Here is a 27,471-nt window from a genome sequence, read left to right as displayed (position 1 = left end):
TCTTTCTTGCTGCGCGGTGCCCGAAGCAGAAGCATTTCGCAAGTGCCGGTCGGCCGACTATTGAAATATTCGAGTTTGAGTTTCAGAACCGATGTCTTCACTAAAGCGAAGTACCCCAGTGGGGAAACTTTTTTCTTGCTCCATACCAATATCAGAAAAAGTTAATAATTGTATTACTTGTGGGAAGCAAATACCTCATAAGGATTTCCATTTATACTGTATTCCTTGCCTAGGTCTTGATCACAGCATGCCAGGCTGTCGGTTTTGTGCTAGATTTAACCAACGCACTATTAAGCGTCGGTATATTTTTGCCTCAAAGTATTTCGGAAACAGATTTAACTACCCAGAAATGTCATCTGATAGCAATCCGACTATCGGAGTACATAAAAAACGCAAAGAAAAGGACAGAGAAAGGCAGTCGAGATCCAAAACCAACGACGAAGCTTCTCCTAAGCCAGTCGCCGGTTCGCCGCTACTCAGTGAGGCGCTTTCGCAGCCCCTGATACCTGCTACCTTCGAGTCGCAGGCCTCTACCGACACCCATGCGGAGTCCGGTATGCCGCAAGATACTCAAAGTATTGGACCGATGGATGCATCTCCCTCGGATGGGTCCGGAGCCGCTGTGCAGGCACCGGCTTCTGAGGGTGTATTCAGACCTCAACATTTGTATATCAAACCGACGACAGCTGCAAAACCAAAGACAAAAGCAACTTCTAAAACTAAAAAAACGACGCATGAGCCACGTGCACAGGCCTCTGTGCCTAAAAAACAGATGATCAAAATTGCTGAAGACCTTATTACCTTGATCAGGGGTACCCACCCACCCCCCCACCCCCCCAGGTAAGAGGCCTAGGCAAAATACTGATTATGAATCTTCAGATCAGGTTTCTCTTTCTTCTGATTCCTCTTCTGATCAAGAATTATCTATACCTCCCTATGAGGATTCTGATGCAGAGGAGTCTATACCATCTGCTTCTCCTCCTAAGGATTATTCATTTGGGGAAACCTTGCATAGTTTGAGAGAGCATTTTCACTGGGAGAGTCAAGATTTCTCAGAATCAATAAAGAGGTTCAGGGATTTCCTTCTGCTTCCTCAGCACAGGCCTTTAGCCATCCCCCCTGTTTTAGACATTGTGGATGATGTGTTTTCAGAGTCAGGCTTGACCCCTGACTCCTTACCTCCGGCTCCCAGTAAGCCTGACAGATATTACAGGGTCCCTGACTCGCATACATTTTTATTTAGAAACCCTACTGCTGATCCTGAAACTATTTCACAGGGTCCAAAGGGAGTTAAGGCCTCAACAGCAAAAAATCCTACTCCCTCTGACAGAGATTCAAGGGCACTGGACAGATGGGGAAAAAAAGGTTTATACATCTGCAACCTTGGCAATCAGAGTCTAAAACTGTCAATTTCATATGCTTAAGTATCAACAACATGTTATGGGATTGCTCAAACAGAAAATTATGTTGATTTCTGAATGTGCAGAAAATAAAGAATTGCAGGAATTATTGCATGCAGCTGAACAGGTTGGAAAACATACTTTGCGATGTGGTTTTGACGCCTTAGAGGCCTCATGCAGAGCAGCAGTTACTGGATCTGTAATTAGAAGGCATGCCTGGCTAAAGGAACAAAATTTGCCTGATCATGTTAAAGCTAAATTGTTAGATGCACCTTTACAGCATGATATTTTGCTTGGTATTAAGGCAGAAGAGGTTTTAAAGAAAATGGAAGACAAAGCTAAGTCTATGCAAACTGTTAAAGATTTCTTACAAGTGCAGCCACCAGGATTCAGTAGACACTGGCCTACAAAGAATTGGTCCTTTCCTGTGGCAGACAGAGCTCAAAGGGGCAAATCCAGATGCCCTTAGGGTTCCAGATACCAGGCGCAAGATTCATACAGGTCAAAGCAATGGGGCGCTTCTACCTCCAAATCTGGAGGAGACAAAGCGCAAACCTACAGAAAACAGTCCCAATGACTTCCCTCTGCCTACACCAAGCACTTATCTTTTGGCAGTACCCTTAGGGGGAAAGTTAGCACTTTTTGCTCAAAATTGGCAGTTAATAACCCAGGACAAGTGGGTACTAAACATAGTATCACAGGGATACTGATTCCATTTCCACACTCTGCCAATGGCAAACGGTTGGCCAGATCTGCCCAAAAAATCATTGGGCAGAGGCACAGAAACAGGTTACATCCCTCATGGATATGGGGGCCATTCAGCCAGTACCAGAACAGGAAAAAGGACAAGTTTTTTACTCGACTGTTCTTGGTACCTAGAAAGGACAAGGCCTGGCAGCCAATACTGGATTTATCAATTTTGAACACATACCTGGACATTCCAAAATTCAAAATGCTGACTTTACAGTAGCTTCTGCCCATGCTGGGCAAGAATGCTTGGCTGAGGCATACCTGCATGTCCCAATAAGACAATTGTGCAGAAGATACCTCAGATTCAAGGCTGGCTTAATGCATTACCAATTCTCTGCACTGCCCTTTGGCTTATCTACTGCGTCCAGGGTCTTTACAAAGTGCCTGGCGCCAGTAATTGCATTCTGCAGACAAAAAAGTATACAACTATACCCGTACTTGGACGACTGTCTCATTCAAGCAGACAGCAAGGACATTCTTCTTCAACACCTGGCATTTGTGAAAAGGCTTCTAACATGCCTAGGGTACACAATAAACGAAAAGAAATCACAAGTGGTACCCTCTCAAAAGATAACTTCCTGGGTGCAAGCTTGAATACAACTGCCCAGATGGCTTACCTCACGCCAGACAAGCAAAGGCAACTGACTACTTACTTCAAACTGATGGCGACAAGAACCCAGTTATATCTGCAAGACAAATTCTGCAGGCTTTGGGCTTCATGGCATCCTGCATCCTACTGATTCCATATGCGAGACTGTATATGAGGAAACTTCAATGGTACCTAAAAAGTTTATGGAGTTAACATTCTCAGAATCTGGAAACAATGATTCCTGTCATACCCTGCCTACAACAGGAGTTTCTATGGTGGGCAAAGGCATGTCACCAAAGCATGGGACGGGCCTTCACTCTACCCCCTGCCAGCCAAACTTTAACAGACGTATCAGATTATGCCTGGGGGGCCCACATGGCAGGAAGATGCATTCAGGGCATATGGACCCCAAAACAAATGCATCTTCTACATATCAACCAGAAAGAGATGCTAGCTGTTCAAAATGCCCGAACAGCCTTCAAGGGCATACTTCATCCAGGACAGCTACTGATAAAGACGGACAACACCACTGTCATGTGGTATATAAACAAGCAAGGGGGCACACACTCTTACCCCCTTTGCAGATTAGCCATGGCACTGTGGGACACAGCTTTGACCTACAAAATACATCTCCAAGCTCAATTCCTGCCAGGAAAGCAAAATACTCTGGCAGACTATTTAAGCAGAAACCCTATAGACCCTCACGAGTGGAAACTAAATCCACAAGCCTTCAGCATGATAAGAGAGAAATGGGGGAGCCCAGGCATTGATAACAGAGAAATGGGGGAGCCCAGACATAGATCTATTTGCCTCTCCTCAAAATTATCAATTGAAAAGATTCTGCACAAGGACTTATCACAGACAAGCATGGAAAGTGGACGCCCTATCCTTCAGTTGGAAAAACCTATCACTTTAGCCTTTTCCCCTCTGCCTCTTCTTCCCAAGGTCCTCCTGAAAGTCAGACAAGAGAAACCCAGGATGATAGTAATTGCTCCGGACTGGCCTCGCCAATACTGGTACCCACTCCTAAGGAACTTGTCTCAATACCCAGCTTGGACCTTACCTTAAAGACCTCAACTACTGGCCCAGCAAAACAATCAGATCCTGCACAACCAACTCCAGACACTGAACCTGGCAGCATGGCTGATCATGTAGTTATACAAACAACTCCTCTCAGTAAAGCTATGATGGATGTCATTTTGGAAGCCAGAAGGCCTAGTACTAGAAAATTATATGCTGATAAATGGAAGAGATTCTGTGCTTGGAATAGAGTACAAGGAACTGATACAGCAGAACCAAATATTCCTCAGATATTACAATACTTAACTGAGATGCTTGACAAAGGCCTATCTTTCTCTTCAATTAAAATCCATGCCATTTCGGCTCATTACAATGCAGAGCCACCAATCTTTTCTCATCCTTTACTAAAGCAGTATCTTAGAGGAGCCAAAAAATTAAGGCCTCCTAGAAGAGCACCATTACCTGCATGGGACCTCAATTATGTATTGGAAAAGCTCACCTTGCCTCCATTTGAACCAGCTGCCACCGCTGATATAAAGTTCTTATCACGGAAAACAGCTTTGCTACTAGCAATTACTTCAGCAAGTAGAGTTTCAGAGCTACAGGCCCTCATGGCTGTAGAGCCTTTTATCATATTTTACCCAGACAGGGTGTCTCTGAGAACAATTCCTACATTTATGCAATTCCTACATTTATGCCTAAGGTGGTTTCCAGTGTGGCTCTTAACCAAACAATTCATCTGCCAGCCTTTTATACAAATTCGCAGAATAAGGGGGAGAGAATTCTGCATTCTTTGGATGTACACAGACAGCTTAGATTTTACTTGAGCAGGACTAAAGCTCTAAGAAAAACTGAGCAATTACTAGTGACATATGCTGCAGGATCAGTAGGAAAAGCTATTTCAAAGCAGACAATTTCAAAGTGGATAAGCCACTGCATCCGTTTCTGCTACTTACACCATGGTAAACCTGTGCCCAAGGGCACTAGGTCTCATTCCACCAGAGCTGCAGCTTCATCAGCAGCCTTTCTCAGAGGAGTACCAACCAAAGACATTCTAGAGGCTGCTACTTGGAGTTCTGTTCACACCTTTACAAAGCATTATAATTTGCCTCTGTGCTCTAAGTACAGCTGCAGTCATTACAGATGGCGTTCTCCTGCCGTCAGGCGGGTCCTCGGTCGGCCGAAAGTCTAGGTCCAGCGTCGGTTGTAGTCGCTTCTTCCCTGACGTCAGTGCGACAGGGGTATAAAAGAACCAGCCGACGCCATTTTCTTCAGTCTTTTTTGCCGCACGGTGCCCGAAGCAGAAGCAGTTCGCAAGTGCCGGTCGGCCAGCTCCTGAAATTATGAAAATTTTGAAACCGAAGTCTTCTTTAAAGCTAAGTACCCCGTTGGGGAAACTTTTCTTGCCTCAGACCGATGTCAGACAAAATTAAAAATTGTATTTCTTGTGGGAAGCAAATACCGCATAAGGATTTCCATTCCCTCTGTATACCTTGTTTAGGCCCAGACCACGACGTCTCGGGCTGTCGCTTTTGTGTTACTTTCAATAAACGCACTATTAAGCGTCGGGCGGAGTTCGCCCAGCACTACTTTGGGAAAGCTTTTAACTATATAATGTCGTCGGAGACTCCGACTCCTGTTTTGTCCAAAAAACGCAAGGACAAGGACCGGCACGCGAGATCCGCGGCCTCCACCGACACCACCCCAAAACCGACTACACGTGGTCCGGTTCTCAGCGAGGTGCCTACACAGCCCCTGACTACCGACGGCGCTTCTCTGGCGGTGTCCTCTGTAACCGAGGCCGCAGGTTCCTCTGCCCACACCCCAACTACAGATACCGAAGCCTCTGTTAGTGTTGAGCCTCATAATGTGGACAAGGTCTACCTTCACCCATGGTGTCTTCGGGCCTTCCTCTTCCTTTTCCATCAAGGCCTTTACTAAGTCTAAATCAGCCATCAAGAGACCTGCTGCGCAGGGCCCATCTCCAGGTCCCATGCCTAAAAAGCAGATGCTTAAAATGACTGAGGATTTAATTACTCTTATCAGGGGTTCTCAAACCCCACCGGACAAAAGACCCAGAGTGGAGGAAGAATCACCCTCTTCTGATCAGGGCTCCATTATTTCAGAGCATTCTGATGAGGAGGAACATTCTTGCTCCCCTTTTGAAGACTCCGATGCAGAGGAGTCCATTCCTTCTGTATCCCCCCCCCAGAGGATTACTCATTCGGGGAAACGTTGCATACCTTGAGGGAACACTTCCACTGGGAGGGCCAAGATTATTCAGATTCCAAGAAAAGGCTTAGGGAATTTCTTTTGCTACCTCAGCACAGGCCTCTGGTGATACCTCCTGTCTTGGACATACTTGATGATGTTTACTCGGAGGCCTGCCTTAATCCGGATTCTCTGCCTCCAGCCCCAGTCAAGCCTGATAGGTACTACAGAGTTCCTAACTCACACCAATTTCTTTACAAAAGCCAAACTGCTGACCCTGAAACCATTTCTCAGGGCCCCAAGGGAATGAAGGCCTCTACTGCTAAAAATCCATTACCTTCCGAGAGAGATTCTAGATCCTTAGAAAGGTGGGGGGAAAAGGTATATACCTCGGCTACCCTAGCCATGAGGGCTTTAAACTGTCAGTTCCATATGCTTAAATATCAACAGTTTCTGTTATCACAATTGAAAAGTAAAATGTCACAACCTGAACAACCAGATTTGAAGGAGTTGCAGGATATGATGCATAGTGCAGAACAAGTGGGTAAGCGCACCTTACAATGTGGTTATGATGCTCTAGAGGCCTCAAGTAGAGCTGCTGTTACAGGATCAGTCATACGTAGACATGCCTGGCTTAGGGAACAAACCTTGCCTGATCATGTCAAAGCTAAATTACTAGATGCTCCATGGAAGAAAAAGCTAAACCTATGCAAACTGTTAAAGATTTTCTACAGGTACAACCACCACGTTTTAGTAGAAATTGGCCTTCAAAAAAATTGGTCCTTTCCAGCCACGGACCGACCCCAAAGAGGTAGATACAGGCGCTCAAGGGGCAGAGGACAATCTCAAGGATCGTATAGAGGCAGACAATGGCAAACTCCAACACCAAGAGGTGGCGAAGATAGTTCACAGCAATACAGGAAGCAAACCCAATGACTTTCCCCTTTGCATGCCAAGCAAGGCTCAAATGGCAGCACCCTTAGGAGGAAAGCTTGCATTATTTTCAAAAAATTGGCATATTGTCACAAAAGACAAATGGATCCTGGACATTATAAACAGTGGCTACAGATTTTATTTTCACACCCTTCCAAAAATGAGAGGCATGCCGAACCTGCCACACAATCAAAGGGCAGAGGCTCAAATACAAATTTCAAAGCTCATGGGCATGAAAGCTGTTCAAGAGGTACCTACTCACGAACAAGGTCAAGGTTTTTATTCCAGACTATTCCTGGTGCCAAGGAAGGGAACAGATTGGAGACCCATTTTGGATTTATCCATCCTAAACACATTTCTACTCGTACCAAAATTCAAGATGCTCACTTTACAGCAGCTTCTTCCTGTGCTGGGCAAGGGGTCTTGGCTGGTATCATTGGACCTCAAGGAGGCATACCTGCATGTCCCAATCAGACAAAGCTGCAGAAGATAGCTCAGATTTCTTGCAGGTTCAATCCACTATCAATTCTCTGCATTGCCCTTTGGCTTATCTACTGCGCCCAGAGTATTCACGAAATGCCTGGCATCAGTAATTGCCTACTGCAGACTTCAAGGGATACAAATATACCCTTATTTGGACGACTGCCTGATCCAAGCAATGGATCCTGGACATTATAAACAGTGGCTACAGATTTTATTTTCACACCCTTCCAAAAATGAGAGGCATGCCGAACCTGCCACACAATCAAAGGGCAGAGGCTCAAATACAAATTTCAAAGCTCATGGGCATGAAAGCTGTTCAAGAGGTACCTACTCACGAACAAGGTCAAGGTTTTTATTCCAGACTATTCCTGGTGCCAAGGAAGGGAACAGATTGGAGACCCATTTTGGATTTATCCATCCTAAACACATTTCTACTGCACTAAAAATTCAAGATGCTCACTTTACAGCAGCTTCTTCCTGTGCTGGGCAAGGGTCTTGGCTGGTATCATTGGACCTCAAGGAGGCATACCTGCATGTCCCAATCAGACAAAGCTGCAGAAGATAGCTCAGATTTCTTGCAGGTTCAATCCACTATCAATTCTCTGCATTGCCCTTTGGCTTATCTACTGCGCCCAGAGTATTCACGAAATGCCTGGCATCAGTAATTGCCTACTGCAGACTTCAAGGGATACAAATATACCCTTATTTGGACGACTGCCTCCCCGACATATTCGGAAGGCATAACCTGCATGGTCCGCAAAAATTTTTAAGGAAAAAAGAGCCTACTGCAGAACAGAAAAAGCTCAGAAATTATCTTTGGCACGTTCAATCCAAACTATCAAAAAATTCCCCCGCGGGCCTCACAAGGGGGGGGGTTTGGGGGGTGGGTTCCCCCCCTTTTTTAAAAAAAACTTTTTTCCCCCAAAATTTCCCCCTTAAAATTTTGGGGGGGCATGGGGCCATCTTGGAAACCTAGTTCCCCCGGGGTTTCTTTTTTGGGAAATTCCTTTTCCAGTCGGGGCCCAAAGTTTTTAAAACCCAAGGGGGGTCCCCCCCCCCCCCCCCCCTCCCCCCCCCCCCCCCCCCCCCCCCCCCCTTTCCCTCTAACCCTCACGGGCCTTTGGTTTTTTTCCTCCAGTTCCAACCTTAGCCAGGCTTCTCAATTATCTCACTCCGTTCGAGATATTTTGATAGCTTCCCATAAATCTTCCACTCGGAAGATTTATTTGAGTAAGTGGAAACGCTTCACATATTGGGCTCAAGGAAGGGACATAGATCCTTTCACTGCTTCCATCCAAATAGTCCTTGATTTTCTAGCTGAACTCTTCCATGCAGGTTCATCTCCTCTACTCTTAAAGTTCAATTGGCAGCTATTTCTAACTTTCATGTAGGTATTTCTGAGTCTGCCTTAATGTCCCACAAGCTTTGCAAAGCCTTTTTGAAAGGAGTTTTTCTTCTCAGACCTCCTATAAGAAATCCTCCTTCTCCTTGGGACCTAAATTTAGTTCTTACTTCTTTGATTCTTCCCCTTCAACCTGCAGCCTCCTGTTCTTTAAAATTGCTATCATGGAAGACTCTCTTTCTGGTAGCTATTACTTCAGCTAGAAGAGTTTCAGAACTTCAAGCACTCAGCTGTCGACCTCCTTATATATTGTTTCATAAGGACAGGGTATCCTTACGAACTAACCCGTCCTTTTGCCTAAGGTAGTCTCGACATCAAATCTAAATCAAAGCATTGACCTCCCTGTCTTTTTTCCAGAATATTCCAATAGGTCTGAACAAAATTACACTGGCTAGATGTTCATCGTCAGTTGAGGTACTATTTGGATAGAACAAAACAATTCAGAAAATCTGACCAGCTGTTTGTCTCCTATGCAGAAGGCAGAAAGGGACTTTCAGTTTCAAAGGTATCATTATCTAGATGGCTAACATCTCTGATTTCCCTTGTATATGAAATTAGACACCAAAAGCTGCCTAATAAACCTAAGGCCCATTCCACCAGAGCTTTGGCTACTTCTTTAGCCTTCCAAGACAGACTGCCTATTGACACCATTTGTGCAGCTACTTGGGCAACTCCTCACACTTTCATTTGTCATTATAAGTTGGATTTAGCTTCTAGGCATAGAGCTAACTTTGGTTCCACTGTTCTCAGGAGTCTGTTCCATTAGGCCACCGGGACAAGGTGCTAGGGGCCTTGGTCCCATCCAGCAAGAATGAAGGCGAGATAGACAACTTAACATATAGAAGTTATGTTCTTACCATAACGCTCCATGTTAGTTGTCTTCTTCTCGCTTCTTCTTAAGGCCCCACCCTCCTGCCCCTGGCCTGGACAGACCTAGAGGAGTTGTGATTGTGACCTCTTTCTACCACCTCTGTACTTAGGTATATGCTCTGCTGTGCATATTTCCTGGATCAGGATGTAGGTCACCCTTCTTTTTTCCCTTATTTATAGAGGTGGACTTTGCTACTAATTATTCCATTACTACTATAGGCTGGGCCTAGCTTACAAACGAGATCTGAGGTAACTCACGCCTAGCATTGTGGGATATAAGGGGAGCCTCGAGCCGGTGGAACCAACTCTCGAGCTTTTAGAGTGGCCGACGAGCCGAGGTCGGCTCCGAACCCATCCAGCAAGAAGAAGGCGAGAAGAAGACAACTAACATGGAACGTTATGGTAAGAACATAACTTCTATTTCCTGTCATACCCTGCCTACAACAGGAGTTTCTATGGTGGGCAAAGGCATGTCACCAAAGCATGGGACGGGCCTTCACTCTACCCCCTGCCAGCCAAACTTTAATAGACGTATCAGATTATGCCTGGGGAGCCCACATGGCAGGAAGATGCATTCAGGGCATATGGACCCCAAAACAAATGCATCTTCTACATATCAACCAGAAAGAGATGCTAGCTGTTCAAAATGCCCGAACAGCCTTCAACGGCATACTTCATCCAGGACAGCTACTGATAAAGACGGACAACACCACTGTCATGTGGTATATAAACAAGCAAGGGGGCACACACTCTTACCCCCTTTGCAGATTAGCCATGGCACTGTGGGACACAGCTTTGACCTACAAAATACATCTCCAAGCTCAATTCCTGCCAGGAAAGCAAAATACTCTGGCAGACTATTTAAGCAGAAACCCTATAGACCCTCACGAGTGGAAACTAAATCCACAAGCCTTCAGCATGATAAGAGAGAAATGGGGGAGCCCAGACATTGATAACAGAGAAATGGGGGAGCCCAGACATAGATCTATTTGCCTCTCCTCAAAATTATCAATTGAAAAGATTCTGCACAAGGACTTATCAAAGACAAGCATGGAAAGTGGACGCCCTATCCTTCAGTTGGAAAAACCTATCACTTTACGCCTTTTCCCCTCTGCCTCTTCTTCCCAAGGTCCTCCTGAAAGTCAGACAAGAGAAACCCAGGATGATACTAATTGCCCCGGACTGGCCTCGCCAATACTGGTACCCACTCCTAAGGAACTTGTCTCAATACCCAGCTTGGACCTTACCTTAAAGACCTCAACTACTGGCCCAGCAAAACAATCAGATCCTGCACAACCAACTCCAGACACTGAACCTGGCAGCATGGCTGATCATGTAGTTATACAAACAACTCCTCTCAGTAAAGCTATGATGGATGTCATTTTGGAAGCCAGAAGGCCTAGTACTAGAAAATTATATGCTGATAAATGGAAGAGATTCTGTGCTTGGAATAGAGTACAAGGAACTGATACAGCAGAACCAAATATTCCTCAGATATTACAATACTTAACTGAGATGCTTGACAAAGGCCTATCTTTCTCTTCAATTAAAATCCATGCCATTTCGGCTCATTACAATGCAGAGCCACCAATCTTTTCTCATCCTTTACTAAAGCAGTATCTTAGAGGAGCCAAAAAATTAAGGCCTCCTAGAAGAGCACCATTACCTGCATGGGACCTCAATTATGTATTGGAAAAGCTCACCTTGCCTCCATTTGAACCAGCTGCCACCGCTGATATAAAGTTCTTATCATGGAAAACAGCTTTGCTACTAGCAATTAAGAGTTTCAGAGCTACAGGCCCTCATGGCTGTAGAGCCTTTTATCATATTTTACCCAGACAGGGTGTCTCTGAGAACAATTCCTACATTTATGCAATTCCTACATTTATGCCTAAGGTGGTTTCCAGTGTGGCTCTTAACCAAACAATTCATCTGCCAGCCTTTTATCCAAATCCGCAGAATAAGGGGGAGAGAATTCTGCATTCTTTGGATGTACACAGACAGCTTAGATTTTACTTGAGCAGGACTAAAGCTCTAAGAAAAACTGAGCAATTACTAGTGACATATGCTGCAGGATCAGTAGGAAAAGCTATTTCAAAGCAGACAATTTCAAAGTGGATAAGCCACTGCATCCGTTTCTGCTACTTACACCATGGTAAACCTGTGCCCAAGGGCACTAGGTCTCATTCCACCAGAGCTGCAGCTACATCAGCAGCCTTTCTCAGAGGAGTACCAACCAAAGACATTCTAGAGGCTGCTACTTGGAGTTCTGTTCACACCTTTACAAAGCATTATCATTTGCCTCTGTGCTCTAAGTACAGCTGCAGTCATTACAGATGGCGTTCTCCTGCCGTCAGGCGGGTCCTCGGTCGGCCGAAAGTCTAGGTCCAGCGTCGGTTGTAGTCGCTTCTTCCCTGACGTCAGTGCGACAGGGGTATAAAAGAACCAGCCAACGCCATTTTCTTCAGTCTTTTTTGCCGCACGGTGCCCGAAGCAGAAGCAGTTCGCAAGTGCCGGTCGGCCAGCTCCTGAAATTATGAAAATTTTGAAACCGAAGTCTTCTTTAAAGCTAAGTACCCCGTTGGGGAAACATTTCTTGCCTCAGACCGATGTCAGACAAAATTAAAAATTGTATTTCTTGTGGGAAGCAAATACTGCATAAGGATTTCCATTCCCTCTGTATACCTTGTTTAGGCCCAGACCACGACGTCTCGGGCTGTCGCTTTTGTGTTACTTTCAATAAACGCACTATTAAGCGTCGGGCGGAGTTCGCCCAGCACTACTTTGGGAAAGCTTTTAACTATATAATGTCGTCGGAGACTCCGACTCCTGTTTTGTCCAAAAAACGCAAGGACAAGGACCGACACGCGAGATCCGCGGCCTCCACCGACACCACCCCAAAACCGACTACACGTGGTCCGGTTCTCAGCGAGGTGCCTACACAGCCCCTGACTACCGACGGCGCTTCTCTGGCGGTGTCCTCTGTAACCGAGGCCGCAGGTTCCTCTGCCCACACCCCGACTACAGATACCGAAGCCTCTGTTAGTGTTGAGCCTCATAATGTGGACAAGGTCTACCTTCACCCATGGTGTCTTCGGGCCTTCCTCTTCCTTTTCCATCAAGGCCTTTACTAAGTCTAAATCAGCCATCAAGAGACCTGCTGCGCAGGGCCCATCTCCAGGTCCCATGCCTAAAAAGCAGATGCTTAAAATGACTGAGGATTTAATTACTCTTATCAGGGGTTCCCAAACCCCACCGGACAAAAGACCCAGAGTGGAGGAAGAATCACCCTCTTCTGATCAGGGCTCCATTATTTCAGAGCATTCTGATGAGGAGGAACATTCTTGCTCCCCTTTTGAAGACTCCGATGCAGAGGAGTCCATTCCTTCTGTATCCCCCCCCAGAGGATTACTCATTCGGGGAAACCTTGCATACCTTGAGGGAACACTTCCACTGGGAGGGCCAAGATTATTCAGATTCCAAGAAAAGGCTTAGGGAATTTCTTTTGCTACCTCAGCACAGGCCTCTGGTGATACCTCCTGTCTTGGACATACTTGATGATGTTTACTCGGAGGCCTGCCTTAATCCGGATTCTCTGCCTCCAGCCCCAGTCAAGCCTGATAGGTACTACAGAGTTCCTAACTCACACCAATTTCTTTACAAAAGCCAAACTGCTGACCCTGAAACCATTTCTCCGGGCCCCAAGGGAATGAAGGCCTCTACTGCTAAAAATCCATTACCTTCAGAGAGAGATTCTAGATCCTTAGAAAGGTGGGGGGGAAAGGTATATACCTCGGCTACCCTAGCCATGAGGGCTTTAAACTGTCAGTTCCATATGCTTAAATATCAACAGTTTCTGTTATCACAATTGAAAAGTAAAATGTCACAACCTGAACAACCAGATTTGAAGGAGTTGCAGGATATGATGCATAGTGCAGAACAAGTGGATAAGCGCACCTTACAATGTGGTTATGATGTTCTAGAGGCCTCAAGTAGAGCTGCTGTTACAGGATCAGTCATACGTAGACATGCCTGGCTTAGGGAACAAACCTTGCCTGATCATGTCAAAGCTAAATTACTAGATGCTCCATGGAAGAAAAAGCTAAACCTATGCAAACTGTTAAAGATTTTCTACAGGTACAACCACCACATTTTAGTAGAAATTGGCCTTCAAAAAAATTGGTCCTTTCCAGCCACGGACAGACCCCAAAGAGGTAGATACAGGCGCTCAAGGGGCAGAGGACAATCTCAAGGATCGTATAGAGGCAGACAATGGCAAACTCCAACACCAAGAGGTGGCGAAGATAGTTCACAGCAATACAGGAAGCAAACCCAATGACTTTCCCCTTTGCATGCCAAGCAAGGCTCAAATGGAAGCACCCTTAGGAGGAAAGCTTGCATTATTTTCAAAAAATTGGCATATTGTCACAAAAGACAAATGGATCCTGGACATTATAAACAGTGGCTACAGATTTTATTTTCACACCCTTCCAAAAATGAGAGGCATGCCGAACCTGCCACACAATCAAAGGGCAGAGGCTCAAATACAAATTTCAAAGCTCATGGGCATGAAAGCTATTCAAGAGGTACCTACTCACGAACAAGGTCAAGGTTTTTATTCCAGACTATTCCTGGTGCCAAGGAAGGGAACAGATTGGAGACCCATTTTTGGATTTATCCATCCTAAACACATTTCTACTGCACTAAAAATTCAAGATGCTCACTTTACAGCAGCTTCTTCCTGTGCTGGGCAAGGGGTCTTGGCTGGTATCATTGGACCGCAAGGAGGCATACCTGCATGTCCCAATCAGACAAAGCTGCAGAAGATAGCTCAGATTTCTTGCAGGTTCAATCCACTATCAATTCTCTGCATTGCCCTTTGGCTTATCTACTGCGCCCAGAGTATTCACGAAATGCCTGGCATCAGTAATTGCCTACTGCAGACTTCAAGGGATACAAATATACCCTTATTTGGACGACTGCCTGATCCAAGCGGACAGCAAACACATACTTCTGGAACATCTGGCTTATGTAACACGGTTATTGAATTCTCTGGGATACACAGTCAACAAAGAGAAATCCAGGCTAACGCCATGTCAGAAAATAATTTTCCTGGGTGCCAACTTGGACACAAACACCCAGATGGCCTATCTTACGCCAGAGAAGCAGGGGCAACTAACTCAATACTTCAAGACACTAGCAAATTGCACCAGGCTTACTGCAAGGAAAATCCTGCAGGCTCTGGGATTCATGGCATCTTGTATTCTACTCATCCCATGTGCAAAGTTGCATATGAGGAAACTTCAATGGTACCTAAAACACCTATGGTCTCAGCACAGCCACAGTTTGGAAACAATAATACCACTAATTCCATGTTTGCAAAAGGAATTTCTATGGTGGGCTCAAGCATGCCAAACAAACACAGGTCTACCATTCTGCAAGCCTCAAGCAAATCAAGTCATCACAACAGACGCCTCAGACTACGCCTGGGGCGACATGACAGACCGGTGCATTCAGGGCAAATGGTCCCAAAAGGAAAAGCACCTTCACATCAATCAAAAGGAGATGCTAGCAGTAATAAATGCTATTATAGCTTTCAAAGACCTTCTGCATCCAGGTCAACTATTGATAAAGACAGACAACACCACAGTAATGTGGTACATAAACAAACAAGGAGGAACACATTCATACCCCCTATGCAGGCTGGCCATGTCACTTTGGAACATGGCTCTGGAGTTGCACATCGAGCTTCAAGCACAGTACTTGCCAGGCATGGAAAACACGCTGGCAGACAACCTAAGTAGAAATATGACAGATCCACACGAATGGAAGTTGCATCCTCAAGTTTTTGCACAGATAAGCCAAGCGTGGGGAAGGCCAGACATAGATCTCTTTGCCTCCCACAAAAATCATCAGTTAACAAAATTCTGCTCAAGGACATTTCATCCAAAGGCCTGGAGAGTGGACGCTCTGTCTTTCAGTTGGACAGCACTGACAGTTTACGCCTTCCCACCTCTTCCTCTACTGCCCAAAGTGCTTTTAAAAGCAAGATCAGACAGACCAAAGATAATTCTGATTGCTCTAGACTGGCCAAGACAACACTGGTAGCCACTCCTGAGGAGCCTGACGCATTCTCCTCGATGGACTCTACCTCTAATGCCTCTTCTGGCTCAGCACAGCTGCAAAACTCTTCACGGTCAGCTGAAAACACTCAATATGGCCGCATGGAATATTCCTTGACATCACAACAGACCCTACTGTCCAAGGAGGTGCAGGATGTCATTTTGGAGGCCAGAAGGCCGTCTACTAGAAAAGCTTACTCCGCAAAATGGAAACGGTTTTGTGCTTGGAATGAGAAAAAGGGCCAGGATCCTGGAAAACTGAATTTGCCTCAAATATTACAGTATCTAGCTGAGCTGCTAAGCAGTGGACTTGCATGGATTTTGATGGAGGAGAATGAATCAGCCATTTCTGCAGAATACAACACTGATCCACCTTTATTCTCTCACCCACTCTTAAGACAGTTCCGCAGAGGGGCTAAGAATATAAGACCTCCAAGAAAACAACCAATTCCTGCCTGGGATCTTAATTACATTCTAGAAAAGTTAACCTTGCCTCCTTTTGAGCCAGCTGCCTCAGCAGATTTGCAATATTTGTCCTGGAAAACAGCTTTCCTTCTGGCTATTACCTCGGCTCGTAGGGTCTCGGAACTACAAGCCCTCATGGCTGTGCAGCCCTTTATCATCTTCCATCAGGACAGAGTTTCCCTATGAACCAACCCGTCATTTATGCCTAAGGTGGTATCCAGGGTAGCTCTAAATCAGGCCATTCACTTACCTACCTTTTACCCTAACCCTCAAAACAAAGGGGAAAGGCTGCTACATTCCTTGGACATCCACAGATAGCTGCGTTACTATTTGGACAGAACAAAGCCTTTCAGAAAATCAGAAGAACTCTCTATATCCTACGTTGCAGGAGCTCAAGGGAAGCCAATTTCCAAACAGACAATTTCTAAATGGATAGGCCACTGCATACGTTTTTGTTACTCTTTTCATGGTAACTCTGTACCTGCAGGCATCAGACCCCACTCCACAAGGGCCACAGCTACCTCTGCAGCCTTCCTCAGAGGAGTTCCTACCAAAGATATTTTGGAAGCAGCCACTTGGAGTTCTGTGCATACCTTCACTAAACACTACCACCTACCTTTATACTCCAGAACTAGAGCAGGCTTTGCCACTGCAGTTTTGCAGGGCATTCTGGCTCCTCCCAGTTCCACCTAGTGCCTACCACCCCTTGCGTAGCTTTGGGATTCTACCCATCTGTAATGACTGCAGCTGTATCCACGATGAACATAGTACAGTTTTGTACCTACCATAAATGTAGATGTTCGAGTGCTAATACAGCTGCAGTCCAGGTTTCCCTCCCTCCTTCCCCTCTTGGGACAGGCCTAGTGGCTGCACCTCCTCATACAACCTGTTTGGGGTTATTCTTTTATGATGTATTTGCTTGCAACTACTGTATAGATATATATATATATATATATATATATCTAAAATTAGGTATTGCCTTCCTTCTGGGGGTACCTGACATCTGGGGCAAGAAAGACTGAAGAAAATGGCGTCGGCTGGTTCTTTTATACCCCTGTCGCACTGACGTCAGGGAAGAAGCGACTACAACCAACGCCGGACCTAGACTTTGGAATTCGGCCGACCGAGGACCCGCCTGACGGCAGGAGAACCCCATCTGTAATGACTGCAGCTGTATTAACACTCGAACATCTACATTTATGGTAGGTACAAAACTGTACTTTCTGCAGGGCCTTATAGCCGCACCTAATGCTGTTTAGCTCCAGCCTCCCCAACCATAGCTTTGGGATTCTACCCAAATGTAATGACTGCAACAGTGAAACACGAAGAACATAGTACAGTTGTGTGCACTTATCATAAATGTAGATGTTCGAGTGTATTCACTGTTGCAGTCTAGGTTACCCACCCGCCAGCCCCCTCTACAACCTTTGTGGTGTATTTGCTTGTAGATGAAGGTAAAGTTTATATTGATGCATGCACATATATATATATATATATATATATATATATATATATGTACACATATTTTTTTGCTACCTTTTTGGGGGCACCTGACATCTGGGGCAAGAAAAACTAAAGAAAATGGCATCTGCTGCATGTTTTATATCCCTGACGACCTGACATCATGGAAGAGGAGACAGTAACCGAAGCAGGACCCAAGACTTTGGAATTCAGGCCGACTGAGGGCAACCTGCCAGCAGATTACCCAAATGTAATGACTGCAGTAATGAATACACTCGAACATCTACATTTATGGTAATTGTACACAACTGTACTTTCCTGTTGATGCTGTGGTGGTGGTGGCGGCCACAAAGAAGGAATTGTCAGGTATGTTTGCGTCTATCCATCCTCCTAACAAGAGAGTCCAGGATCATGGATAGATATGGGAAACGCATTTTCAGTTCAGCGACTTTCAATCTGTGATCTCTGAACTATCTGACCCATTTCACCAGACTGCAAAGAGATCTCCTTAAGGACCTGGGAGATTCTCTTCAGGGTACTGTAGCTGCAGGCATCTCTAACAAAGTTTCTGCCCAGCTTGCAACCCTTAATTCCATTGTGAACTCATCCATGCGCCTCATATCACATGTGGCTGATGGTTCGAGTAGGGCTGCAGGTACAGGGAGTGCTCTTCGCAGGCATGCCTGCATGTGCCTCTGTTCCTTTGCGGAGCCTTTCAAGTCTTCATTTGTAAACACCCCGTTTGACGGCGCATCCTTGTTTGGGCCAAAGGTAAAGGAAACCTTGACCAGGTGTGAACAAGAGGGAAAGACTCTGCCGTCGGAGTCTGTTTTTCCACTCCTACTCGGCCTTTTCCCAAAGGCCAAAGAGGAGGGAAGATGTGGTTCCGAAAAGCCCATGGAGCCTTTCAAGACACACGTGGAGAACCCCCCCCCCCCCTCCAGGGGCAGAGGAGAGGGTAATAATGGAAGAAGCCGTCCTCGCAGCAGAGGGGTTCCACAACACCAGGGTGACCGAAATAATTTCTCTGGCCAACCCTACCAATGCTCCTGAGAGGATGCCCGACTGCCCTGCTCTGGAGGCGGTCGGGGGTTGCTTATCTTTGTACCCAGAAGCCTGGTTAGATTTCACAAACGAAAGATGGGTACAAAATATCATTTCCAGAGGGTATTTCATACCGTTCTCCGCTCCACCCATTCCCGTCAAAAGAATCCCTGACGTTCCACCCAGTTACAGGGAACAAGCAACCATAGAGGTCCACAAGTTGCTAGAAAAAGAGTCATCCAGCCAGTCCCAGCATACCAAATAGGATTCTGAACTTACTCAAGATTCTTTTTGGTCCCAAAGAAAACAGGGGACTGGAGACCCATTTTGGACCTCAGCAGACTGAACCAATTTGTAAAAAAAGAGAAGTTTCGGATGGTCACGCTTCAGTCCATACTCCCCTTTTTGGGGAAGGACAGTTGGATGTGTTCGATCGATCTCAAGGATGTATACTACCACATAAAAATGGCCAGACCATCCAGAGATCATTTGCGTTTCCAGCTGGGAGCCAGACATTACCAGTTTCGAGCCCTGCCCTTTGGTCTCACTACAGCCCCCAGAGTGTTTACCAAATGTATGGCAGTGGTCACGGCTCACCTGAGGCATCTAGGATTCCAGGTTTTTCCATACCTAGACGATGGCTCTTTACCTCCACCACCAGGCATCAACTGATTCAGGCAACAGAATCCACTCTGCAACCACTTAGGCATTATGGTCAACTTCGAAAAGTTTGTCTTGTCGCCATCGCAGCATATCATCTTTATAGGGGCAGAGTTAGACACATCAACCACCACTCTACATCTTCCAGTCGAAAGGGTATCAATTCTTCGCCAACACATCATTTCACTGGTTTCAAAACCGCAGAGGTCTTGAAAGTACTAGGTTTGATGGCGGCAGCAATTTTAGCCATTCCATTGGCCAGGATGCATATGCGGATTCTTCAATGGCTCCTGTTCACTCAGTGGTCTTTCCAGGAGTTGCCAATGGAACCATAAGATTCTGATTACAAACTCTTGCAAGAGGGATCTTCAGTAGTGGTTGACGTCTCTACATGTCACAATAGGACGCCCCTTTGTACTTCGCCCTCCAGTAGCCACTGTGAACCACGAACGCTTCCCTGATTCGGGGGGGGGTGGCATTTTTAGGGAAAGACTGCCCAAGGCACATGGACGGATCAGGAGTCACATTTGCATATCAATTTCCTAGAGATGAGAGCGGCACTTATGGCGTTGCAGTATTTTCAGGACTCTCGCCCACTAGGGACAATTGCCATACAGACAGACAACATGTCATTGGTCTGGTATTTGAACAAACAGGGTGGGACCAAGTCTTACTGCCTTTGCCGAGAAGCCCTCAGAGTTTGACAGTGGGCTGTGTCATCCCAGCGCTTTTTGTTGGCAATGCACATCCCTGGGAGATCAGCATGATAGCGGACAAGCTGAGCAGGGCAATACTGTTGCCACATGAGTGGCCCCTCAAACAGGAGAATGCGGACAGGATTTTCTGCAAATGAGGTCAGCCTTGCTGCGATCTTTGCCAGCCACATCAACACCAAATGCAGAAGCTACTTTGCCCTGATCCCCCCTCTGGGAGAACCCCCGAGGAATGCACTTGTACACAATTGGCCCTCGGGTCTCCTCTATGCATTTCCCCCAATTCCGCTGATACCCAGATTTTTACAAAAAGCGAAGTCCCTTATAGCGCCTCATTGGCCTCGGCAGGTTTGGTTTCCATTTCTTTACCATCCTCTCTTGGAGGATCCATGGACCCTGGGCCCAGTTCCAGACCTTCTGACACACCTGTCAGGGGACCTCCATCCTTCCTTGCAGTCACTGAAGCTAACTGCTTGGCTGCTCCAATTCCCCGTATAGCCAGGCTTCATAATCTTTCAGATGACACAAGTCAAATTTTGTTGGCTTCCCACAAACCTTCCACCAGAAATTTGTATCGTAGTAAGTGGAAAAGATTTTCCATTTGGGCTTACAACAAAAACCTTGATCCTTGCCAGGCTCCTTTGTCTTCCATTCTAGAATTCTTGACCGAGATTTTTCACAAAGGAGCTGCAGCTGCTACCGTTAGGGTCCAGTTAGCAGCATATATATAATTTCCATCTAGGTATTGATGGACTGAATATTATGCAATACCAGTTATCCACAGCCTTCCTCAAAGGTACTTTTCACATGAGACCTCCAGTGAAGACTCCTTATTCTCCCTGGAGCTTGAATTTCATGCCTTCCCTTATTGTTCTTTCTCCCTTCAAACCAGCATCATCTTTTGAGCTCAAGTTTCTGTCATTGAAAACAATTTTTCTAGTGGCCATTACTTATGCCCGCTGAGTGTCAGAGCTTCAGGCATTATCTATCAAGCCTCCCTATATGATTTTTCATCCTGACAGAGTATCCCTTAGGACTAACCCTTCTTTTTTGCCTAAAGTATGTTCTGAGACAAACATCAATCAAGTTATTGAGTTGCCCATTTTTTTCCCCAGCCATACCAACAAATTTAGAATACATGCTGCATAAACTTGATGTTCACAGACAGCTTAGATATTATCTGGACAGGACAAAAGACTTCAGAAAGTCAGACCAACTTTTTCTTTCATTCTCTGAAGCCAGAAAAGGTAGACCAGTGTCTAAAACAACCCTTTCTAAGTGGCTTTCAGATTGTATCACCTACACTTACTCATCTGCTAGTAGGTCTTTGTTGCATAAAGTGAAGGCGCATTCAACCAGAGCAGTCTCTACTTCTTCAGCCTTTCAAGCCAAGTTACCTCTTGACAATATGTGTGCTGCAGCCACTTGGTCTAAGCCTCACACTTTTGTCACTCATTACAAAGTGGACAGGGCCTCCAGGGACAGGGCTTTCTTTGGTTCTACGGTCCTGAAAAATGTAGGATTTAGGGTGCTAGGGACTCTACCCATCAGTGAAGAATGAATGGCGAGATTGAACAACTTCACGTAAAGAAGTTATGTACTCACCATAACGTTCCATGTGAGTTGTTCCATCTCGCCTTCATTCTCACGTCCCTCCCTCCTTCCCCCACCTGGCTGATGGTTGACCTGGAGACTGACTTCATCCTGGTTATTCAATGTTTCTTCCTGTCTGGGGAGATTAGTCCTCTTACTAGGATATGGTACACAAAGCAAACAAGGTCTGAGGTAATTCCAGCAATGCATCATGGAATAAGGGGCTTGGTCTCGAGCTACTGGTAATGTTTGAGCTTTGCTAAATGGCCATGTCTGAGCCCGAGGATCGGCTCCGGACCTATCAGTGAAGAATGAAGGCAAGATGGAACAACTCACATGGAATGTTATGGTGAGTACATAACTTCATTTCTTGTGGAAAGCAAATGCCTCATAAAGATTTTTATTTGTACTGCATTCCTTGCCTAGGCCCAGACCACAATGTACCTCACTGTCAGCTTTGTGTCTTATTCAAACCTCGTACTATTCATTGCCGGTTCATTTTCGCATCTAAATGTTTTGGTACACGGTTCAATTATCCAGAAATGGCTTCAGTAAGCCACCCAACTACCGACATTCCAAAAAAACACAAAGATAAAGACAGACAGACCGCTTAGGTCCAAAGCTGCTGACGACGCTTCTCCTAAGCTAGTCGCCAGTTCGCCGGTACTCGGTGAGGTGCTTTCGCAGCCCCTGATACCTGCTACTTCAGATTCGCAGGCCTCTACTGAGATCCATTCGGAGTCCAGTATGCCGCGAGATGCTTCTTCGACTGTGGTACTTGCAAATGTCTCTAACTTGGATGGGTCCAGAGCCGCTGTGCAGGCACCGGCTTCTGAGGGTGTATTCAGGCCTACTGACTTGCATATTAAACCAACGCCATCTTCTTCTTCAAGGCCTAAAACTCGGTCCATGCCCAGAAAACCGACGCCCAGACCACATGGTCAGGCCCCTATGCCTAGAAACAAATGATAAGAATGGCTGAAAAGACCTTATTACTCTAATCAGGGGAAGCCACCCTTCTCCTTCTAAGAGACCTAGAACTGATTTTCCTTCTGATTCTTCTGACCAGGATTCTGAAATTTCTGTTTTTTCTGATGACCAAGATTTGCCCTTGTCTGCCTGTGAGAATTCTGATGCAGAGGACTCCATTCCCTCTGCTTCCCCTCCAGAGGATTTTTCTTTTGGTGAAACCTTGCATACTCTTAGGGAACATTTCCGTTGGGAAAGCCAAGATTTCTCTGACTCCAAAAAGAGGCTTAGGGAATTCTTACTCCTGCCTCAACACAAGCCTTTAGCTATCCCTCCTGTACTGGACATTGTAGATGATGCCTTCTCAGAATCTAGCCTGGACCCTGACACTTTACCTCCTGCTCGAAGAAAACCTGATGGGTATTACAGGGTACCTGACTCAAGTTCCTTTTTAAAAATCCTACTGCGGATCCTGAGACAATTTCACAGGGACCCAAGGGGATTAAGGCCACTACTGCCAAAAATCCTACCCCCTCTGATAGAGATTCCAGGGCGCTGGATAGATGTGTAAGAAGGTATACACTTCTGCAACAGTAGCCATTAGGGCCTTGAATTGCCAGTTTCATCTGTTGAAGTATCAGCGGTATATTTTTGGATTGCTTAAACAGAAAATGATGTTGATTCCTGATTGTGCTGAAAATAAAGAATTACAGGATTTAATGCATTCTGCTGAACAAGTGGGAAAACATACTTTGAAATGTGGTTTTGATTCATTAGAGGCATCTTGTAGGGCTGCTGTCACTGGGTCTGTACTTAGAAGGCATTCTTGGCTTAAGGAGCAATCTTTGCCAGATCATGTTAAAGCTGAATTACTGGATGCTCCCTTAAACCAAGACCGCCTGTTTGGCAGCAAAGCAGAAGTGGTGCTTAAAAAGATGGAGGAAAAAGCTAAATCTATGCAAACTGTTAAAGATTTCCTGCAATTACAGCCTCCCAGATTTAGTAGGCATTGGCCCTATAAGAATTGGTCCTTTCCTGCATCTTCCAGGCCTTCTCAGTCCAAACCCAGAACCAGCAGAACACCCAGGCTTCAGTCCAGGGTGCTCACAGAACTAAGCAGTGAGGGCTCCCACTTCCAAAGCAGGGAGTAGTAAGACTCCCCCCTATGGTAAACTGTCACAATGACTTAATTTTAAACCTTCCAAGCCCTGCTCAACTGACTGTTCCTTTGCGGGGAAAGATCACCCTTCATGGAAAAAATTGGGAACTCATTACCCAGGACAAATGGGTTCTAAATATAGTTTCCCAAGGATACAGATTCCACTTCCACTCCTTACCAACCCCAAACTGTTGGCCAGACCATGTGGGCAGAGGCTCAAAAGCAGGTTCTCTCTCTTTTAAGCATCAGGGCTGGTCAACATGTCCCAGAAGAAGAATGAGGGCAAGGTTTTTACTCAAGACTTTTCCTGGTACCCAGGAAAGACAGTTCCTGGCATCCTATCCTGGACCTGTCTATCCTAAACACATTTTTGGTAATCCCAAAATTCAAGATGCTAACTCTTCATCAGCTGCTTCCCATGCTAGGCAAAAATGCCTGGTTAGCAACACTGGATTTAAAGGAACCATACCTGCACATCCCAATAAGGTTCATAGGTGTGTACTAGGCTAATAGCCCTTGAGACTTTACAAGCCTAGCCCATAGAAGTGCTCTGGCATCATGCCACCTGACATTAGTACCCAGTGCTTCTATCAAGTACCACCACTCGGGTGATCCCCGGTTTGAACTTTGTTTCCCATTCACTCTTCAAGATTTCTCTTGAAGAGGGCCTGTGAGGTGCTCTGCTTGACATGTATGGTAAGTTTGTTCCAGAGCATGGGCAGTCTCTGGGTTATGAACCTGTTCCTCCAGCATGTTCTGTTGATTGTGGTAATGAGGTTGAGGCCTCTGGAGCGTGTGGTTTAGGGGGACTGGGATTTCTTTAGATGTAGCATTTCTAACAGAGCTGAGTCAGACATGGCTTTGTAAGTCAAGCAGAGATCGCCTCTTAGTAGATGATATGAGAAAGAAAATACATGGGTTTTTTGAGTCTGTCCATGTAGGACATGTGTTTAAGGCCTAGGATCCTCTTTGTGAGGTACTTTTGTGGCCTTTCCAGCTGTTGCATGTGTTTAGTGAGGTGAACATGCCAAATGGAGCATTATACTCGATGACTGGCTTAATGATGGAAGAGTAGAGAGAGATGACCTCTTTCTTCCTGGATGCAAAACCCTTGGGAATGAGATGTGCCACAAAGAAGGACTTTCTGACCACAGTGGCAATGTGGTGGTTGAAGGAGAGGTTGCTGTCAACCTGTGTCCCCATATCTTTTATAACACGTTCAGTGGGCTCCCATCGATATGGTAATTAGTGGGAACTGAGTTTTTCCCAAAGGGGATGACTACGCATTTTTTGGCATTAAGCTCAAGGCCATGGTTTCAATGCCAGTCGTTGGTCTCAGTGAAGCCTTTCTGTAGGATGTCTACATCACTTGGGGAATTAATAATGGCTCCCACCTTGCAGTCTGTGAACTTGGTCAGCCAGAGTCCCTCCATGTTGGCCTGGACTTCTGAGAAGTAAATGCCAAACAGGAGAGGACTCAGGACAGATCCCTGTGGGACTCCACTCATGACTGGTTGGCAGTCTGACTTGGAGTCCGCTACTTTTACGCTGGGTTCTGTCTGTGAGCCAGTTTGCAACCCACCTAGTGTTACAGGGGTTGATGCCTAGTTTGGTGAGTTTATCAATAATTCCTGAATGGGGAATGGTATCAAAGGCCTTGGCCAGATCGAGGTAGGCTGTATGAACTGCCTTGCCCTCATCCACAGCTCTGGTGACTGTCTAAAAGAAGTCAACCAGGTTGAGCAGGCATGAGCTACCTTTCACAAAACCAAATTGCGTGGGATCTAAAGTTTGGAGAGTCCCTATATCCTTGTTAATTAGGTCCATGATGATGCGCATCTATAGCCTTACATAGACTCGTCAGGCTAATGGGGCGATAATTCCCAGGTAGTGTCACATGCATCCTTCATACTGATTTATCCTTACAACATATACTCCAAATTCAAGATTTGACATAAGTAATGAAAGATAATTTAAATGATCTCCTACATAAAAATGTACACAAAAGGAAAACACAATAAATATTATATAAAGAACTACCTAATAAGCTACAATAAAACCTTCAACAATGACCATATCTTCACAGTTGAGCTAAAATCCCGCAGAGCAAAGCAAAAAGAACACAGTAAACCTCCTAGAAAACCAGTCTCCCAAGCAGTCAGTGAAAAATAGCCAATTAGCAGTGTAAATAGCACTCCTCCATTAACAGAAACACACAGACTGAAATTGCTGCACACTCACAGTGCAGAAAAACCAGCAACCTGTAAAAAATGAAGCCTACATTACAACGCTTTACACTATATGAACCACGGCATGGAAATAGGAAGTACATCAAATACATACTGCCTACTTAAATTTCTCCAGCAATGAAACCAAACACAGGAAATGCCATTAATAGCACAGTTTAAATTAGAGTCTCCCAAACATAAAATTGCTCACTTACCTGGAATGTCCAAGTGTGTAGTCTAAACAAGTCCCATTGCTTCTTCGAGCAGCCATCTCCTGCAAAGCTGACTGCTTCTCCAGATGCCTTGCACAGACAGTACAGAACAGCTCTTGTCCAACCAGAATCTTGCAGACGATACCTACGTTTCAGAGCAGACTACATGCATTATCAGTTCTCTGCACTGCCCTTTGGCTTACCTACTGCACCCAGGATATTCATAAAGTGCCCAGCTCCAGTCATTGCATTTTGCAGGCAAATAAATATTCAGATATACCCATACCCGGATGATTGTCTAATTCAGGCAGAAAGCCAGGACATACTATTAAATTATCTGGCATGTGTACAGAAATTACTAACTTCTCAGGGGTACACCATAAATGAAAAGAAATCAAATCTTGTACCCTGCCAACAAATTGTATTCCTGGGAGCAAACTTGAATACAACTTCCCAGGTGGCCTACCTCATGCCAGAGAAACAAGTTCACTTGACAGCCTACTTCAAACTGCTGGCCACAAAGACCCAGCTATCTGTAAGGAAAATACTGCAAGTCCTGGGGTTCATGACCTCTCGCATCCTACTAATTACATATGCAAGACTACGTATGAGGAAACTACAGTGGTATCTAAAAAGCCTATGGTGTCAACATTCTCAGGTCTAGAATCAATGATTCCTATCATACCTTGCCTAAAGATAGAGTTCCTTTGGTGGGCAGAGGCCTGCCACCAAAACAACCGCCAAAACAAGGGGCTGCCATTCTTTCTATCTTCTGCCGCCCAAACCCCTAACAGACTCATCAGACTATGCATGGGGTCTCAATTGACAGGGCAGTGCATTCAGGACAAATGGAACCCAAGTCAATTGCACGTACATATCAATCAAAAAGAAATGTTAGCTGTACAGAATGCTGTGATAGCCTTCAAGGACCACATACTTCCAGGACCATTATTGGTAAAGACGGACAACACCACTATTATGTGGTACATAAACAAGCGGGGGGAACCCATTCATACCCTCTCTGCAGACTAGCCATGGCTCTGTGGAACACAGCCTTGAGCTACCAAGTGCACCTACAGGCTCAATTCCTGCCAGGAAAGCTTAATACACTGGCAGACGACCTAAGCAGAAATCTCATGGACCCACACGAGTGGATACTGGAACCAAAGATATTTAACATGTTGAGA

The 27,471-nt window shown here is 45.5% G+C and overlaps 1 protein-coding gene across 1 annotated transcript in view; it reads left to right on the top strand.

The window, feature by feature from the left end:
- DDX21 (DExD-box helicase 21) overlaps positions 1 to 27,471 on the top strand; it is an 835,772-nt gene that overhangs the window by 795,514 nt on the left and 12,787 nt on the right. The window lies entirely within an intron of this gene.

This window comes from Protopterus annectens, chromosome 14.part0 (assembly GCF_019279795.1).
Source record: "Protopterus annectens isolate FY-2018-M chromosome 14.part0, PAN1.0, whole genome shotgun sequence".
Classification (NCBI taxonomy): Eukaryota; Metazoa; Chordata; order Ceratodontiformes; family Protopteridae; genus Protopterus; species Protopterus annectens.
Note: the sequence above shows the minus strand (reverse complement) of the source record. Positions and strands in the feature narration are given on the sequence as shown.